The sequence below is a fragment of the Anolis sagrei genome, chromosome X, assembly GCF_037176765.1.
Source record: "Anolis sagrei isolate rAnoSag1 chromosome X, rAnoSag1.mat, whole genome shotgun sequence".
NCBI lineage: Eukaryota > Metazoa > Chordata > Lepidosauria > Squamata > Dactyloidae > Anolis > Anolis sagrei.
The window spans coordinates 10,137,232-10,157,028 of record NC_090034.1 but is presented as its reverse complement, the minus strand read 5'-3'; the positions used below and the strand labels follow the sequence as shown (position 1 = coordinate 10,157,028).

Here is a 19,797-nt window from a genome sequence, read left to right as displayed (position 1 = left end):
GAAGGGAAGCACTCCCCTCCTCCAGGAAGAGGTGGAGCCAAACAACTGAGCTTGAGAAAGCAATTCAACTGGTGCAAACAACACTGATTGACAGCTATAAATAACCAATCAATCCAACTATACATAAGCAGGGTAAAAAGGCAGGATTAACCATGATACAACAGTTTAAATCTTGCAACTAACAGTTCTACATATAGGTGGCGCCACTTGCGCTGTCACATTTCTCTAATTTAAAATCAGGGCTTTCTTTTTCTATCCATGGATTACTGAATCCATGGATGCAATATCTGTGTACATGGAAGGCTGGCTGTACCTTTTTTAACATTTTAGTATTTGGCACAGATTGGAGGGATACAACAACAACAATTACTTTCTTTTGGTGTTGTCTCAAACTGTTGTTAAGCCAGTTTGAGTCTCAAACTGGGGAAAAGTGGAAGGGGAAGAAGAGGAAGAAGAAGGAGAGGAATAGGAGGATGAAGACGAGGAGAAAGAGAAGACGAGGAGGAGGAGGGTAGGAATAGGTTATGATGTTGCCTGCAACAATACAATAACCTCTACCTATAGTTTGAAAGCATTGTTTCCAATAAATGGAAGCCAGGGAACTGTAGGGAGCCTACCAACTACACATTCCTGAACATATAATATTCTTTCGGCCTTAGAGGAAAGCAAGAGCAAACTTCCTCCCAAAAAAATTCTGCCAAGAAAACCTCAGGATAGGCTTTGCTTTAAGGTCACCATGTGTCAGAAATGACTTGAAGGCTCACAACAGCCACAAGCCAATAGTTTGGCTTGAGCTGCCCTTTGGAACTAGCCACATCCGCATCCCTCCCTGGTAAAATCTAGCTGGGGCTTCTTGTCCCTCCTTTGACCTTCTTTCGTGCTGGAGATTTTTATGGCGGCTTAAATTAGCCTCCCCGCAAAAGCGGTACCTACATTTCCTACTTGACAGATGCAACTGTCTTTCGGGCTGCAAAGGTCGACAGCAAGCTACACAAATTGATCGGAAGCTCACTCTGGCCAGGCTGGCCAGCAGGGGAGCTGTCGCTTCACCGTCCATTTGTGACACTGATGAAGTACTTCCTCATTCTTTGCATGCTTGCTGGAGATTTTTATGGCAGCTTAAATTAGCCTCCCCGCATAAGCGGTACCTAAATTTCCTACTTGACAGATGCAACTATCTTTCGGGCTGCAGAGGTTGACAGCAAGTTACACAAATTGATAGGAAGCTCACTCTGGCCAGGCTGGCCAGCAGGGGAGCTGTCGCTTCATCGTCCATTTGTGACACTGATGAAGTACTTCCTCATTCTCTGCATACTTGCTGGAGATTTTTATGGATGCTTAAATTAGCCTCCCCCGCATAAGCGGTACCTAAATTTCCTACTTGACAGATGCAACTATCTTTTGGGCTGCAAAGGTCGACAGCAAGCTACACAAATTGATCAGAAGCTCACTCTGGCCAGGCTGGCCAGCAGGGGAGCTGTCGCTTCATCGTCCATTTGTGACACTGATGAAGTACTTCCTCATTCTCTGCATACTTGCTGGAGATTTTTATGGCAGCTTAAATTAGCCTTCCTGCATAAGCAGTACCTAAATTTCCTACTTGACAGATGCAACTATCTTTCGGGCTGCAAAGGTCGACAGCAAGCTAAACAAATTGATCGGAAGCTCACTCTGGCCAGGCTGGCCAGCAGGGGAGCTGTCGCTTCATCGTCCATTTGTGACACTGATGAAGTACTTCCTCATTCTCTGCATAGTTGCTGGAGATTTTTATGGCGGCTTAAATTAGCCTTCCTGCATAAGCAGTACCTAAATTTCCTACTTGACAGATGCAACTATCTTTCAGGCTGCAAAGGTTGACAGCAAGCTATACAAATTGATCGGAAGCTCACTCTGGCCAGGCTGGCCAGCAGGGGAGCTGTCGCTTCATTGTCCATTTGTGACACTGATGAAGTACTTCCTCATTCTCTGCATACTTGCTGGAGATTTTTACGGCATTAAAAATTAGCCTCCCCACATAAGCAGTACCTAAATTTCCTACTTGACAGATGCAACGATCTTTCGGGCTGCAAAGGTCGACAGCAAGCTACACAAATTGGTTGGAAGCTCACTCTGACTGGGCTGGCTTCGAACTCATGACCTTTTGGTTAGTAATGATCTTAATGCAGCTGACTCCTAGCTAGCTGTACCACAGTCCCAGTGCCACGTATTTGGGACATATGGAATATCCTTCCCAGACTTGTTTTCATTAAGGTAAATATGTTTTTTAAATCTGTGTTGCCATTTGGAGAAGTGCCACCAGTGTCCGCTGTCATGTGACCACTCATTTTTATTAGATGGCCCTTCCTTTCTCGGCTCTCTGGCTGTGTGCATTTTAATCCCACTTTAACCAGAATCCCCACTCTGGTTTGATAGAGCAGCAACCCGTCAATCTCCCGGTCCTTTTAAGGCCGAGGTTAATGTTCCAAAACGTACGACTTTTGCTTCGAATGATCTTTTCTGCATTCTGTTTGGATGAGTTTTGGAGAACATAGACACCAGAACACCAGATTGTTAATTTCCTAAAAGGATAAGAGTAATGGAGAGGAAAGAAACCTTTTATTTCCGGATTCAAATGCCCGTTAAAGTGTATTACTTTATCTTGGCTCACGTTTCTATCTGCCGTTTGTTGCTATAACTTAACACATATGAATAAGCCCCGATGGAAAATATGGACGATGAGGAAAATGGGGGGCAATTATTCATGGGACACCTCACTCGGCTAATCCCTGTTTTCTTTCCGCTGCTGGGCTCTCAAAGAAGTGCCTTTGTCGATTCACAGCAGCTACAATAACCGAGCGGGGAAGAATTCTAGGTTCGGAGGTGACCTTATCTGTTGGTATTTACCTTTCAAATCTGAATGCAGGCTTCTGAATGAATGCAGATCCACACTCCTTGCCATGTGATTGAAGGACACAAAGCCCCCTACCATCAAACTGAATAGAACATCACAATCCTTTGAATATGTGTGTGTGTATCTGTCCTTACATTTGTGTTTTCCCCAGCCAGGGCAATCAAATAGTAATATTCTTGTGAGTGACTATCTCACATTTCCTGTACTAATGTGATGTGGCGGCAAAAAAAGCCAATGGGATTTTGGCCTGCATCAAGAGGACCCTAGTGTCTAGGTCCAGGGAAGTAATGCTCCCCATGCTCTATTCTGCTTTGGTTAGACCACACCTGGAATATTGTGTCCAATTCTGGGCACCACAATTCAGGAGAGATATTGACAAGCTGGAATGTGTCCAGAGGAGAGCGACTAAAATGATAAAGGGTCTGGAGAACAAGCCCTATGAGGAGCGGCTTAAGGAGCTGGGCATGTTTAGCCTGAAGAAGAGAAGGATGAGAGGGGATATGATAGCCATGTATAAATATGTGAGAGGAAGCCACAGGGAGGAGGGAGCAAGCTTGTTTTCTGCTTCCTTGGAGACTATGACGCGGAACAATGGCTTCAAACTACAAGAGAGGAGATTCCATCTGAACATGAGGAAGAACTTCCTGACTGTGAGAACCGTTCAGCAGTGGAACTCTCTGCCCCGGAGTGTGGTGGAGGCTCCTTCTTTGGAAGCTTTTAAACAGATGCTGGATGGTCATCTGTCAAGGGTGATTTGAATGCAACATTCCTGCTTTTTGACGGGGTTGGACTGGATGGCCCATGAGGTCTCTTCCAACTCTTTGATTCTATGATTCTAATGGTCTCCCCTCTTTTTCAAAAACATGTGTGTATGTGTTTAAAAGGTCTCAATACATAATCAATGTATAGGAGGTCGAGCCAGGATTTCTTGCTCCACTGCTTAGCTTCCCATCCCAACATGTGTGTAATGCTTCGCATAAGGAAGGGAATTGGACACTATTTTGGTGTCCTTTGTCATGGTAGACCCCCGTTAGCTTAGTTTCTTGTTTTTAGGTTGTCCCAATGCCCTAAAGGCACCAGATCCTGGCTGATCTTGGAAATGAAGTAGGGTCAGGTCTGGTTGGTATTTGGATGGGGGGCTGCAAAGAAACACGGGATTGCCTTTGAAGACTGTTCGGAAGCTTCAGATGGTCCAATGAATGGCAGCCAGATTGCTAATAGGAGCTGCATTCAGGGAACATACAACTCCTCTGTTGCACCAGCTCCATTGGCTGCCAGTTTGCTACTGGGCACAATTCAAAGTGCTGGCTTTAGCCTATAAAGCCCTAAACGGTTCTGAACTTACATGTCTGATCACATCTCTCTTTATGAACCATCTAGGACAGTGTTTCTCAACCTGGGGGTCGGGACCCCTGGAGGGGTCGCGAGGGAGTGTTAGAGGGGTCAGCAAAGACCATCAGAAAACACAGTATTTTCTGTTGGTCTTGGGGTTCTGTATGGGAAGTTTAGCCCAATTTTATCGTTAGTTGGGTTTGGAATGCTCTTTGATTGTAGGTGAACTATAAATCCCAGTAACTACAACTTCCAAATGTCAAGGTCTATTTTCCCCCAAAAATCCACCAATATTCACATTTGGGCATATTGAATATTTATGCCAAGTTTGGTCCAGATCCATCACAGTTTGAGTCCACAGTGCTCTCTGGATGTAGGTGAACTACAACTCCAAAACTCAAGGTCTATGCCCACCAATGCCCTTCTAGTATTTTCTGTTGGTCATGGGAGTTCTGTGTGCTAAGACTGGTTCAGTTCCATCATTGGTGGAGTTTAGAATGCTCTTTGACTGTAGGTTAACTATAAATCCAAGCAACTACAACTCCCAAATGACAAAATCACCCCCCAACTTCATCAGTATTTAGATTGGGCGTATGGGGTATTTGTGCCAAATTTGGTGCAGTGAATGAAAATATATCCTGCATATCAGATATTTACATTACGATTCATTGCAGTAGTCAAACTACAGTTATGAAGTAGCAACAAAAATAATGTTATGGTTGGGGGTCACCACAACATGAGGAACTGTATTATAGGGTCACGGCATTAGGAAGGTTGAGAACCACTGATCTAGGACCTTAAGATCATCTGGGGAGGCCCTACTCTCATTACTGCCTTCGTCATACGTATTTTGGTGGAGACGAGAGACAGGGCCTTCTGGGCGGTGGCCCCTCGAATGTGGAACGCCCTCCCTATAGATATTAGATCGGCCACCTCCCTTTTAGCATTCTGGAAAAAAGTCAAGATGTGGCTTTTTGAACAAGCATTTCCAAATGCAGAGTAACTGACACAGGAAAATGGAACGACGACAGAGACCCGACAATTTTTTTAACCAGGAGACACTATGAATTTATATTTTATTGATACGTATAATTTTTATTATGTGTTATGGTTTTAATTGTATTTATGATATTGTAAGCACTGAATGTTACCCTGTTAACCTCCTTGAGTCACCTACAGGCTGTTATTTTATTTATCGAGTCAGCAGTAACCAGACATTTGTATTACATTTTTAACAAAAACAAACAAATAAACAGACAAAACACAGAATTTGCAAACTTGGTAGTTGATTAGATGTCCTTTGACCAGTGTCTGGCCACTTGGAGTGCCTCTGGTGTTGCCGCAAGAAGGTCCTCCCTTGTGCATGTAGCAGGGCTCAGGTTGCATTGCAGCAGGTGGTCAGTGGTTTGCTCTTCTCCACACTCGCATGTCATGGATTCCACTTTGTAGCCACATTTCTTAAGATGGGTTCTGTGCTTTCCAAGTCGCCCAGTCTTCTGTGTGCCCAGGGGAGAGTTTCTCATTTGGTATCAGCCATTGATTGAGGTTCTGGGTTTGAGCCTGCCACTTTTGGACTCTCACTTGCTGGGGTGTTCCAGCGAGTGTCTCTGTAGATCTTAGAAAACTATGTCTTGATTTAAGTCATTGACGTGCCGGCTGATACCCAAACAAGGGATGAGCTGGAGATGTCACTGCCTTGGCCCTTTCACTATTGGCTGCTACTTCCTGGTGAATGTCAGGTGGTGCAATGCTGGCTAAACAGTGTAATTTCTCCAGTGGTGTAGGACGCAGACACCCTGTGATAATGCGGCACATCTCTTTAAGAGCCACATCCACTGTTTTAGCGTGGTGAGATGTGTTCCACACAGGCAGCAGAGTAGCATAGCACAAGGGCAGATGTCTTCACTGTGTCTGGTTGTGATCCCCAGGTTGTGCCAGTCAGCTTTCGTATGATGTTGTTTCTAGCACCCACTTTTTGCTTGATGTTCAGGCAGTGCTTCTTGTAGGTCAGAGCATGGTCCAGAGTGACTCCCAGGTATTTGGGTGTGTTGCAATGCTCCAGTGGGATTCCTTCCCAGGTCATCCTCAGAACTCGGGATGCTTGTCTGTTCTTGAGGTGAAAAGCACATGTCTGTGTTTTAGATGGATTAGGGATCAGCTGTTTTTTCCCTGTAATAGGCAGTAAGAGGCTGAGAAAGGCAATATACAAATGCAGCAAATCAATCAATCAATCAATGAATCAATCCCCAAGGGTGTAGGCTGAATTTCAGAGGAATAAACTGGCAAAATCACCCATGAGTCTTCCTTGCCTATGAAAATCCTATAAGAGTAGGAGGTCACCATAAGTCAACAGAGAACTTTATCTATGCTGATGATCGTGCCATCACCGCTCAAGCAGGGAGCTTTCAAATGGTTGAATATAAGCTCTCTGAAGCTTTAGGTGCTCTTACTGCCTATTACAGGGAAAAACCATCTGATTCCTAATCCATCCAAAATGCAGATATGTGTTTTTCACCTTAATAACAGACAAGCATCTTGAGCTCTGAGGATTACCTGGGAAGGCATCCCACTGGAGCATTGCAGCACATCCAAATACCTGGTAGTTACCCTGGACCATGCTCCAACTTACAAGAAGCACTGCTTCACTACAAGCAAAAAGTGGGTGCTAAAAATAATATAATACAAAAGTTGACTGGCACAATCTGAGGATCACAACCAGACACAGTGAAGACATCTGCCCTTGCACTCTGCTGCTGAGTACGCATGCCCAGTGTGGAACACATCTTACCATGGTAAAACAGTGGATGTGGCTCTTAATGAGACAGGCCACATTATCACAGGATGGCTATGCCCCACACCATTGGAGAAATTATACTGCTTAGCCGGTATTGCACCACCTGACATCTGTCGGGAAGTAGCAGCCAGCAATGAAAGGACCAAGGTATGGACATCTCTGGCCCATCCTCTGTTCGGATATCAGCCAGCATGCCAATGACTTAAATCAAGAGATAGCTTCCTGAGATCTACAGAGATACTCGCAGCAACACATAGAATCATAGAATCAGAGTTGGAAGAAACCTCATGGGCCATCCAGTCCAATCCCCTGCCAAGAAGCAGGAATATTGCATTCAAATCACCCCTGACAAATGGCCATTCAGCCTCTGTTTAAAAGCTTCCAAAGAAGGAGCCTCCACCACACTCCGGGGCAGAGAGTTCCACTGCTGAATGGCTCTCACAGGCAGGAAGTTCTTCCTCTTGTTCAGATGGAATCTCCTCTCTTGTAGTTTGAAGCCATTGTTCCATTTCATCCTAGTCTCCAGGGAAGCAGAAAACAAGCTTGCTCCCTCCTCCCTGTGGCTTCCTCTCACATATTTATACATGGCTATCATATCTCCTCTCAGCCTTCTCTTCTTCAAGCTAAACATGCCCAGCTCCTTAAGCCGCTCCTCATAGGGTTTGTTCTCCAGACCCTTGATCATTTTAATCGCCCTCCTCTGGACACATTCCAGCTTGTCAATATCTCTCTTGAATTGTGGTGCCCATCAGTAAGTGAGAGTCCAAAAGTGGCAGGTTAAAACCCAGAACCTCAATCAGTGGCTGAGACTGGATGAGAAACTCCCTCCTGGGCACACAGAAGACTGGGCAACCTGGAAGGCGCTGAACAAACTGTGGTCTGGCACCATGAGATGCAGAGCCAACCTTAAGAAATTAGGCACAAAGTGGAATCCACAACATGCAGGTGTGGAGAAGAGCGAACCACAGACCACTTGCTACAATGTGGCCTGAGCCCTAACACATGCACAATAGAGGACCTTCTTGCAGCAACACCAGAGGCACTCCAAGTGGGCAGCCTCTGGTTAAAGGACGTTTAGCATAATGCCATAAACTCACCTTTGGGTCCTTCTTGCCTAAGAAAACCCTATACATTCATGGGAATCACCATAAGTCCACAGGTGACTTGAAGCCCCATCGCAAGAAAGTCTTAGTTCAGTGGTTCTCAACCTTCCTAATGCCGTGACCCCTTAATACAGTTCCTCATGTTGTGGTGACAGCCAACCATAACATTATTTTTGTTACTCCTTCATAACTGTAATTTTGCTCCTGTTATGAATTGTAATATAAATATCTGATATGCTGGATGTATTTTCATTCACTGGACCAAATTGGGCACAAATCCCCGTTATGCCCAAATTGGAATACTGGTGGGGTTGGGGAGGGATTGATTTTGTCATTTGGGAGTTGTAGTTGCTGGGATTTATAGTTCACCTACAATCAAAGAGCATTCTGAACTCCAACAACGATGGAATTGAACCAAACTTTGCACACAGAACTCCCATGACCAAGAGAAAATACTGGAAGGATTGGTGGGCATTGACCTTGGGTTTTAGAATTGTAGTTCACCTACATCCAGAGAGCACTGTGGACTCAAACAATGGTGGACTCGACCAAACTTGGCATAGATACTTAATATGCCCAAATGTGAACACTGGTGGAGTTTGCGGGAAATAGACCTTGACATTTGGGAGTTGTTGTTGCTGGGATTTATAGTTCACCTAAAATCAAAGAGCATTCTGAACTCCACCAACGATGGAATTGAACCAAACTTGGCACACAGTTCTCCCATGACCAACAGAAAATACTGGAAGGGTTTGGTGGGGGATTGACCTTGAGTTTTGGAGTTTGGAGTCAGTTCACCTACATCCAGAGAGCACTATGGACTCAAACAAAAGTAGATCTTAACCAAACTTGGCATAGATAATATGCCCAAATGTGAACACTGGTGGAGTTTGCAGGAAATAGACCTTGACATTTGGTAGTTGTAGGTCCTGGGATTTATAGTTCACCTATAATCAATGAGCATTCTGAACCCTACAGATAGAATTGGGCCAAACTTCCCACGCAGAACTCTCATGACCAATACAAAATACAGTTTTTTTCCTGATGGTCTTTGGCGACCCCTCTGAGACCCCCTCGTGACCCTCCCAGGGGTCCTGATCCCCAGGTTGAGAAACACAGGCTTAGTTGGTTGTGAAGCAACTGGACACTGAACACTTGTATTCTGCTTTAGGCCTTGGTCAAGATACAGAAACAGGGAATAATAATAATAATGCATTCGTATGACAATGTATAACAATGTACTGTATCTGGCTCCTTTCGCAACCAGTTGCTGTGGGTTTTGTGGGTCTTTGTGTTGTCGGGACCAAGATCTTGCTTTCCCGAGTCCCTTCCTCCTGGCTGGAAATGGATCCCTGAACCCTCATCTATTATTGATTGCATTATAACATTACCTTATAATAATAATCACCAGCCCCGCAATATTGAATTGCTTCTGATGGAAATAACACAATCATAGAAGCAGAATTATAGTCCAATAAAGTCATGGAAAGAATTCGTTTAATAATCATAGTAAGGACCTGCAGAAAGCATCAATAATGTTCGTACTAATATTATAAATATTGATCGCAATATGATTAATAATAAATACCACTATTATTATTATTATGGACTTAGGACTCTTCTCATAGAATCAAAGAGTTGGAAGGGACCTCATGGGCCATCCAGTCCAACCCCATTCTGCCAAGAAGCAGGAATATTGCATTCAAATCACCCCTGGCAGATGGCCATCCAGCCTCTGCTTAAAAGCTTCCAAAGAAGGAGCCTCCACCACACTCCGGGGCAGAGAGTTCCACTGCTGAACGGCTCTCACAGTCAGGAAGTTCTTCCTCATGTTCAGATGGAATCTCCTCTCTTGTAGTTTGAAGCCATTGTTCCGCGTCCTAGTCTCCAGGGAAGCAGAAAACAAGCTTGCTCCCTCCACCTCTCTGTGGCTTCCTCTCACGTATTTATACATGGCTATCATACCCCCTCTCAGCCTTCTCTTCTTCAGGCTAAACTTGCCCAGCTCCTTAAGCCGCTCCTCATAGGTTTTGTTCTCCAGACCCTTTATCATTTTAGTCGCTCTCCTCTGGACACATTCCATATGTCTGTTTCATATTCAGAAACAGACATTTTAATGCAATTGGAATGCCATTTGTGAGACGTCCATGAACTACAACTCCCACTTGCTTAACTACAACTCCCATAATGACTAGTATGAGCTGGAATAGGGAACAGGAGAAGCAAAAATGCTAAGAAAGATACAAAGACTCTGAGCTGAGGACCTGGACTTGGATTCAGAGCCAAAGCTCGATGCTAGGAAGTTGGGGGTTATGGGATTTGTAGTTTTAAAAAAAGCTGAAAAAAGAGAAAGCGGATATACTCGCAGAAATACGGTAGTGGGCGCTGGCCCCGCCTATTTAGCCCCGCCCACTGCTGGTCTGGGGCCAGGAAGGTTCTTAAAGGGAGAGCACAAGATAAAGGAGAGGAGGCGGCTGTGCCTCCTCCTCCTCCTCCTCCTCCTCCTCCTCTCAAGAGGAACACAGGCCTCTTCAAGGCTTTAAGGGGATGGAACACTAAAGTAAATAAAGGAAGAGTGTCGCCCACAGGCTTGAGGCTCCTGGGTGGATCTACACCGGAGAATGGATGCGGTTGGGCTGGCACCACTTGAATGGCCCTGGCTCAATGCTCTGCAATAATAGCAGTAGTATATTTCCTCAAAGTTTCCTGACATTTCACGGGGAGGGAGAGGATATGAAAATGGGGAGGGAGAAGCCAAGGCAAGACCTGGACAGAGAGGAGGGACTCCTGGGAGAAGGAGTGGCAGGAAGGAAGGAAGGAAGGAAGGAAGGAAGGAAGGAAGGAAAGAAGGGAGGGAGGAAAGAAGGAAGTGGAGAAGGAAGAAAGGCAGGGAGGGAAGAAGGAAGAAAAGGGAGGCAGGGAGGGAGGAAAGAAGGGGGGAGGGAGGGAGGAAAGGAAGAAAAGAAGGAGGGGAGGGAGGAAAGAAGGAAGGAATAAAAGAAAGGAGGGAGGAAAGAAGGAAGGGAGGAAAGGAAGTAAAGAAGGAGGGGAGGGAGGAAAGAAGGAAGGAAGGAAAGAAAGGACGGAGGAAAGAAGGAAGGGAGGAAAGGAAGAAAAGAAGGAGGGGAGGGAGGAAAGAAGGAAGGAAAGAAAGAAGGGAGGGAGGAAAGAAGGGAGGAAGGAAAGAAGAAAGGGAGAGAGGAAAAAAGGAAGAAAAGGAAGAGGAAGAGAGGAAAAAAAGAAGGGAGGGAGGAAAGAAGGAAGTAAGGATAGATAGAAAGAAGGAGGAAAGGCAGGAAAGGAGGAAAGAAGGAAGGAAGAAAAGAAAGAAGGGAAAGAGGGCGGAAAGAAGGAAGGAAGGATAGGAGGAAAGAAGGAAGGGAGGAAAGAAACAAGGGAGAGAGGGCGGAAAGAAGGAAAGAAAGAAGGATGGAAGGATAGGAGGAAAGAAGGAAGGAAGAAAGGACAAGAGAAAAGAAGTTAAAGGGAAGGGAGGGAGGGAGGATGAGAGAGAAGGAAGGAAAGAATGGAAGATGAAATGAAGGAAGGAAGGAAAGGAACTAAAAATAAAAGGAAGGAGAAAGATAGTAGGAAGGAAAGGGAGACAAAAAGGAAGAAGAGGAAGCAAAGAAGGGGAAAAGGAAAGAAAGGGAGGGAGGGAAAACGCGAGAGAGAAGGAAAGGAAAGAAGGGATGAAGGAATGGAAGAGGGATTGGAAGAAGCGAAGGAAGGGAAAGAGAGAGAAAAGAAAAGAAAGACAGAAAAAAGGAGAGATAGAGAAAGGAAAGAAAGGAGAAAGAAGGGGAGGAAGGAAGGAAAGAAGGGAGGAAAAAAGAGAAAGAAGAATGGAAGCAAAGAAGGAAGGAGGGAAACAAGGAAGGGAAGGGGGCGAAAGAAAGAAGGCGAGGGAGGCGGGAAGGGCAGGCTGTAGCCGGGGTTCCCCGCGCGAGGCTTTTCCTCTCTCCGGCGCGGAGACCCACGCAGGCGCGCCTTTCTCTCCCTTCCCTCATTCACACACACACACACACAGAGGGAGAAACACGCGCCCCTCCCCGGCCCCTCCCTCCCTTCTCAACTCTCCTTCTTCCTCCTCCTCCTCTTCCTTCTGTTCTTCCTCGACTCCCTCCATTCCTCCTCGGATCGCGCGGGGAGCAGGACCGGCGCCGGGCTCGCTCCTTGTCTGCGCCTTGTGTGTGTGTGTGTACGCGTGAGTGTTTGTGGGGAGGGTCTCCTTCGTCTTCCATCCATCTCCCCCCTTCTTCTCCTTCTCCGTCTCCGTTTCGTGGCCTTTCCCCCAAAAAGAAAAGGAGTGGAGAAGAATCGCGAGAGGGCGGAGGAGAAAGGAAGCCAGGAGCAGAAGCAGGATCCAAGATCGGAACCCGGAGCCGGTTCAGTGGGGAGGGGACACTGACCCACACACTCTCTCCCCCACCAAGGCGAAGGGAGCCGGCAATTGACGCAGTGGCGGCCGAAGGATTTGACGGAGAGAGAGAGAAAGAGGAGGAGGAAGAGGAAGAGGAGGAGGAGGAAGAAGACGAAGGCTCGCCCGCCCGCCTCCCGCGAGAGAAGGAGGAGGAGAAGAAGAGAGGGAGCGCGCCAGGCAGCCAGAAGGAGGAGAGAGAAGAAGAGCAGGAGCCGGTTCTCTCCTTCGTGGAGGCAGGTAGGAAGAGCCGGCGGTTGGATTTTGCTATGATGATGATTTCAGGGCGCAATTGTCTCATTCTTCCTCCTTTCCTTCTCAAGCTAATCCCCTAATTCCTCTTGGTGGGGAGGGGAGGGGAAGAGGAAGGTTTCCACCTTGGTTGTGTCTCCTGAAGAGTGGAAGGGAGGCATTGTCGGGAGCCCAACAGAGCATGGAGGGCATGCTTTGCCTTCTCCCCAGAACACACACCCCTCTCCGGAGCCATTTGGAGAGAGACTTCCACGAAGGCACACACACAGAGAGCCATTCTCCACGCAGGGCTGGACTAAAGAGTGGGCTGTTTGGGGGAGACGGAGCATGATTGAGGGGATTGAGGAGACCGACCTCTCTCCCTTCCTTGCCTCAAAGCCAACTCGCCTCTCTCCTTCCCCACCAGACTTGGCGGCTCCCAAACTTTTCAGTGCCCAGATCAGGACTTTTCGTTCTGGGGGGTGCTCCAAGGGCTGTGGAAATTGTGGGGGGCTTAGCTTGCCTGTGTGGGCATCCTTTCTCTCCCCTCCTCACTACCAAAACGGAGTCTGAGTTGAAGGAGTTACTCTCAGGAAGCGGCGAAGGGAATGGAGTCAATGTATTGTCGAATGGAGTCAGTTTCAGCACCAAGGAGAGCTGGACAGCTCCGCCTGAGCGGAGTGGCTCTCCATCCCTTTCCCAACCGATTTCTACTATTTTAAAGGACTGAAGGGAGGGAGGGCTCTGGAATTATTGAACTCCCTTCCCTTGCTATCTCTCCTCACCTTTTCCCCCCTTAGTTCCCTGACTGGTTATCCTTCCAATAGCTTCCCTGCAGAAGGAACTTCCAGAGTTGCCCAATTTACTTCCATCATTTGAGAGGAAAGAAATCTATCTTCTCTCAGTTCTTCTGGGTCTTTTCGGGCTATATGGCCATGTTCTAGAGGCATTTCAGAGGATGCTTGCCATAGATGCAGGCGAAACGTCAGGAGAAATGCCTCTAGAACATGGCCATATAGCCCGAAAAAACCCACAAGAACTGAGTGATTCCAGCCATGAAAGCCTTCGACAATACATTAAATCTATCTTCTACCTATCTATATATAAAATGCTCTGTGCATAATGAGTACCTTAAAAACAAAAGAACCAATGAACGAAATCACCTCCAAATTTGGCAACAAAACGTCTCACAACACGTCTCAAAAATTACAATTTTGTCATTTGGGAGTTGTAGTTGTTGGGATTTATAGTTCACCTACAATCAAAGAGCATTCTGAACTCCACCAACGATGGCATTGAACCATCGTTCCCCTGACCAACAGAAAACACTAGAAGGTTTTTCCGGGCTATATGGCCATGTTCTGGTGGCAGTTTTTCTCCTGACGTTTCGCCTGCATCTATGGCAAGCATCCTCAGAGAGACCTCACTACCTCTGAGGATGCTTGCCATAGATGCAGGTGAAACGTCAGGAGAAAAACTGCCTCCAGAACATAGCAATATAGCCTGGAAAAACCTACAACAACCCAGTGATTCCGGCCATGAAAGCCTTCGACAAAACACTAGAAGGGTTTGGTGGCCATTGACCTTGAGTTTGGGAGTTGTAGTTTACCTATACCTAGAGAGCACTGTGGACTCAAACAATGGTGGATCTGGACCAAACTTGGCACGCATACTCAATATGCCCAAATATAAACACAGATGGAGTTTGGGGGAAATAGACCTTGACATTTGGGAGCTGTAGTTACTAGGATATATAGTTCACCTACAATCAAAGAGCATTCCGAACCCCACCAACAACGAAATTGGGTCAAACATCCCACACAGAAAATTCTGTGTTTTCTGGTGGTCTTTGGTGACCCTTCTGACAACTCCCTGGAACCCCCCCCCCCCCCCCCGGTCTTGATTTCCCAGGTTGAGAAAAGCTGCCTTAAGGCCATCCAGTCCAACTCCCTTCACCAGGGCAAGAAAACATAATCAAAGCCCTCTTGACAAAGGGCCATCCAGCCATTCACACACACACATGTATATGACAGTTGCAGTATCAAAGATTTGAAAGAGACCCCTAAAGAAGGACAATGATATGTTGCATGTTCCAGAGTAGGCAAACCAGACAATCTCCACATCAACACTGGCAAACAAACAGCAAGAAATATTGTTTGCTCACATGCATAAAGACATTACATATATTAGATACCAACACTTTTTCATCACTTTATTTTCCAGATCACCAGACTGGGCCACAGCAACGCGTGGCAGGGGACCGCTAGCATAAATAAAAATGTAATGTTCCTTTGTGGGATTAACATAACTCCAAAACCACTGGCCAAATTGACACCAAATTTGGACACAAGACACCGATCAGGCCAACGAGTGACCATCACTCATAAAAACACTGAAAAACACAGTGGAAGGGACTTAAAAAGCCCAATTTTTTTTACAATGCATGCACAAAGCCACACACACACACATATACACACACACATGCAAACACACATATATACACATATATGCAAATACACACACACACGGAACACATATACACAGACTGGACCGCAGCAATGCATGGCAGGGGATGGCTAGTGATAATATAAAAATTATATATTATATATCAGATGTAATATTACTAATATATACACACATATGCAAACAGACATATATACACAAATATATATACACACACATACACATATATACATACACAAAACATATATACACAGACTGGACTGCAGCAATGCATGGCAGGGGACGGCTAGTAATAATAATAATTATATATATATATATATATATATATATATATATATATATCTCACATGTAATATTACTAATAATATTGCAGTATAGTGGTATAGTACAATATATTCATATATAATACTAATATTGTGCTGTGCTAATAATATAAAATATTGTGTGTACATAAAACTTGTAAGCTGCCCTGAGTCCACTTCAGGGTGAGAAGGGTGGGATATAAACATCGTAAATAAATAAATAAGAAAGAAGGAGGGGGTTTCTATGATTATTTAATCCCCTCCCTTTGTTATTTCATCATCCCCCCCCCCCCTTTTTTTTTTTACTTTAAGCTTCCTGACTGGCTATTCTTCAAATAGCTTCTTCGCAGAAGGAAGGAAAAGACAACCTAAGAGTTGGCCAACCTATTATTTTAGTGGAAAGAAGGGGGGGGGGTCTACAATTATTTAATCCCCTCCCCTGATTATCCCCTCCCCTCATTTTTTCCTTAGCTTTGTGACTGGTCATCCTTCAAACAGTCTCCTCGCAGAGCATAGAGTTGGCCAACCTATTTCCAACCTATTTTCCATTATTTTAGGGGAAAGAAAGGTGTTGGGGGGTTTTCAACTATTTATTCCCACCCCAAAGGTCAATATTTCCCCTTCCCCAATGCTTTCATATCCATGTCTTACCTCCCTGACTGGTTGTCTTGCATGACTTCAAGTAACTTCCATATAGCAGGGCGACTTAGGGTTGGCCAACCTATTCCCAACCTATTTTCCATTATTTTAGGGTAAAGAAAAGTGGTGGGGGTTTTCAACTATTTATTCCTACCCCCAAAGGTCAGTCTTTCCTCTTCCCCACTGGTTTCACCTCTCCTTACCTCCCTGTCTTACATGCCTTCAAGTAGCTTCCTCATAGAAGCAAGGTGACTTAGGGTTGGCCAACCTATTCCCAACCTATTTTCCATTATTTTAGGTGAAAGAAAGGTGATGGGAGTTTTCAACTATTTATTCCCACCTCAAAGGTCAACATTTCTGCTTCCCCAATGCTTTCGCCTCTTCATACCTCCCTGACTGGTTGTCTTGCATGCCTTCAAGTAGTTTCCTCATAGAAGGAAGGCGACTTAGAGTTGTCCAACCTATTCCCAACCCTTTTCCATTACATTCAGGAAAGAAAGGGAGGTCCACAACTATTTCACTGCATCCCCAAATGTCAACTTACCCCCTCTTTAGATATTTCCCCTTTAAAAATAATTTCTTGGCTCCTGGTTGGTTATCCTTCAAATAGCTTCCTCACAGAAGGAAGGTGAGGGAAACTTAACGGAGTTGGCCAACCTATTTCCAACCTATTTCAATCATTTTAGGGGAAAGGAATGAGGGGGGTCTACAACTATTTACTTCTACCCTCTAAGGTCACTCTTTGGCCTCCCCCACCCCTTGCTTGGCTCCCTGATTGGTTATCTTGTAGTATAAGGAAGGTTAAGTCAACTATTGTCCTCAAGAATCTGCCCCGACTTGGGCCTAAAGGGTGTTTTGGTCCCTCCAAGGTGTATCTTGGCATCTCTTGGGGCCAAAGGCAGGAGATGGAGCTCAGCAACCCAAGCAAAAGTCTCCAAATGGGAGCAATTCGGTTCCAAGGAGCCCAAGCTCTGTGTTCAGGGAATAATCCGCCGAATGTGTGTAAATGGAAGGGGTGGTTCACTCTGATATGGTCTAGTTTTGCGCTTTGGGGTCTCAGAAGAAAGGGAGGGAGAAGCCTATCATTTGGAGGGTGAAGAGAGGAGGGTTTTGGGTCCTGAAACAAGGCTCGAAATCTTCCTGGCAGGTTAACTTGCGCCTTAAATAAAGCTGTTTACTGATCGCCGGAGAACTTGTCGAAAATGATGAATGACCCTGATTGTTAAAGTATCTTGCACAGAGAGAGACTGAGAGAGAGAAAGAGAGAGATGTGCCCAGGACTAGGAGTTCAATTGAGTTTCCCATTCCTTCAGGTCTGCTGCCACTGTATCTGATACTATGCTGCCAGCAAACTCAGCCTGGCCACATGGTTTGAGGGCTGGGCTTTGGAGATCTGGGTTCAAATTGTGGGAACCCACTGGGCAGCCTTTGGGTGCGTCACACTCTCTCAGCCTCAGAGGGAGGCCAAGGCCCAACCCTCCCAGAACAAACCTTTCCCAGAGAAGCTTTGGAGGCACACAACCAGAACACGTGCCCAGGTCCCAGGGGCTTTGGAAGGTCCCATGGAAATGGCTTCAGCAGAGGTATCTCCAGGAATGGTGAGATCTGAAGCCAGGTTTAGATTATATAAGGCAAATGAAGGAATCACAACAACTGGCTAAAGGCTGGGTCAAAACCAGAAGGGAAAAGACCAGAATTGGAGACCCAAAAGATGTTGAACTAAGAAAGAAATTGTCCATCCAAGTCTTAGAATGTAGTTTTGGATTTAAATCCCACAGAACTTCACTGTCACCTTGGTCTTTTTTAGAGTTTTGTTTGCTGTAGTTATCCACCCATCTATTTATTTATTTATTTCGGACATTTATATCCCGCCCTATTTTGACCTCCGCAGAGGGATGCAGGGCGGCTAACAACCGGCACAACATGTGCCTACAACAAAAAGCATAATCTATAGCTATCTATTCATCTATCTTTTCATCCATCCATCCATCTACCCATTTATCCATCTTCTTTCCATCTATCTTTGTTTATTCATTCAGTCGCTTCCGACTCTTCGTGACTTCATGGACCAGCCCTATCTACTCATCTATTCATCAGTCTTATTTGTCCATCTATCCATCTATTTATCCATCTTTTGTATCTATTCATCTATGTATCCATCTACATCTATCTATTCATCTATGTATCTATCTATTCACCCATCCATTCATCCACTCATCTATATATTTATCCTTCTTCTATCTGTCTGTCTAGCTATCTAACTTTAGTCATCTATTTATCAGTATTTGCCCATCTATACATCTGTTTATTTATCATTTTTCTTTCTATCTATTCTGTGTATTCGTCATTCCATCCATCCATCTATCTATATCTCTCCCCGTATCTGTCCTTCTGTTCATCCATCCATCTATTCACTCATTTTTCTATTTATCCATCATCTATCCATCCATCCATCCATCCATCCATCCATCCATCCATCCATCCATCTCTATTCATCTCTTTATCAGTCCGTCCATCTATTTCTTTCTTTCTTTATTTATTTATTTATTTATCTTTTTTCTATCTATCTATTCTTCTATCCATCCTTCCTTCCATCCATCTAGCTCTATCTTTCTGTTCATCTGTTTATGTATCTGATTTATCCAACCATCCCTCTACCTATCTTTCTACCTATTCATCTGTCCATCCATCCATCCATCCACCCAGCTATCTATTTATTCAGTTCTCTGTATATCTATACCCTCCCTTGTCCTTTTAGAAAATAGGTAAAAGAAGGAGAAGGAAGAATATAAACTTCTCCGACTCGGCAGTCGTCTCCTTTTTTAATTAAAATCTCCAGACACACAAATGGCCTCGCAACACTTCTTTTCACTCTTCCTGGGCTCAGTAATTTTGCTTTTAGTTGAAGAGTGTTGGTGTGCTTCTAGGTAGCCTCTCAACTTATGGCAAGCTATGAATTTAATATGGTTTACTTAGGCAAGCAAGACTCGGAGACAGTTTTGATATGCAGCCTTGACAGCATTGGTTTGTCTCCCATCCAAGCACTAACCAGGACTGGCCCTGCTTGGCTTCCATCATCAGTTGGGGTTTGGTGCCTTGGGGATGTTCAGACTCTCTGACCCAGCTAGATTTAGCTAGATCTTCAGGTGGAAGAGTTATAATTTGCTGTGATACATTTCCTGAACTGATTTTCTTAAATAGCAAAATCACCGTCATCGTCATTGACCTCGGCAAGTAAACTGCTTTCTCTCATTCCCATTGGGAATCCAGACTGGTCTGAAGTTGAATTTAGTGCGGAACTGGATCCCTGGAACTTTCCCAACCCCCTAAATTCTCCTTCTACTAGTTTGTATGACTTGGTTTGATCTATTTATCTATCCATCTATCCATCTCTCTACCTACCTATCTATCCATCAATCCACCTGTTTATCTATCTACCCATACATCTACTGATCTATCTGTCCGTCCATCCATCCATCCACCAAGCTAGCCAGCAATAGATACATATACCTACTTTCCCGTCTCTCTCTCCATCTATCCATCCATCCATCTACCTATCCATCCATGTATATGTCTGTCTATCAATCTATTTATCTCTCCATCCAACCCTCTATCTATTCATC

At 45.0% G+C, this 19,797-nt stretch overlaps 1 protein-coding gene across 1 annotated transcript in view; it reads left to right on the top strand.

The window, feature by feature from the left end:
• The first annotated feature begins 12,165 nt into the window (after window positions 1-12,165).
• LOC132782154 (protein ELFN1) overlaps window positions 12,166-19,797 on the top strand; it is a 298,099-nt gene continuing 290,467 nt past the window's right edge. Inside the window, exon 1 of the mRNA XM_060786871.2 lies at window positions 12,166-12,779. The gene's annotated coding sequence lies outside the window, so the exon portion shown is untranslated. The remainder of the gene's footprint in view (window positions 12,780-19,797) is intronic.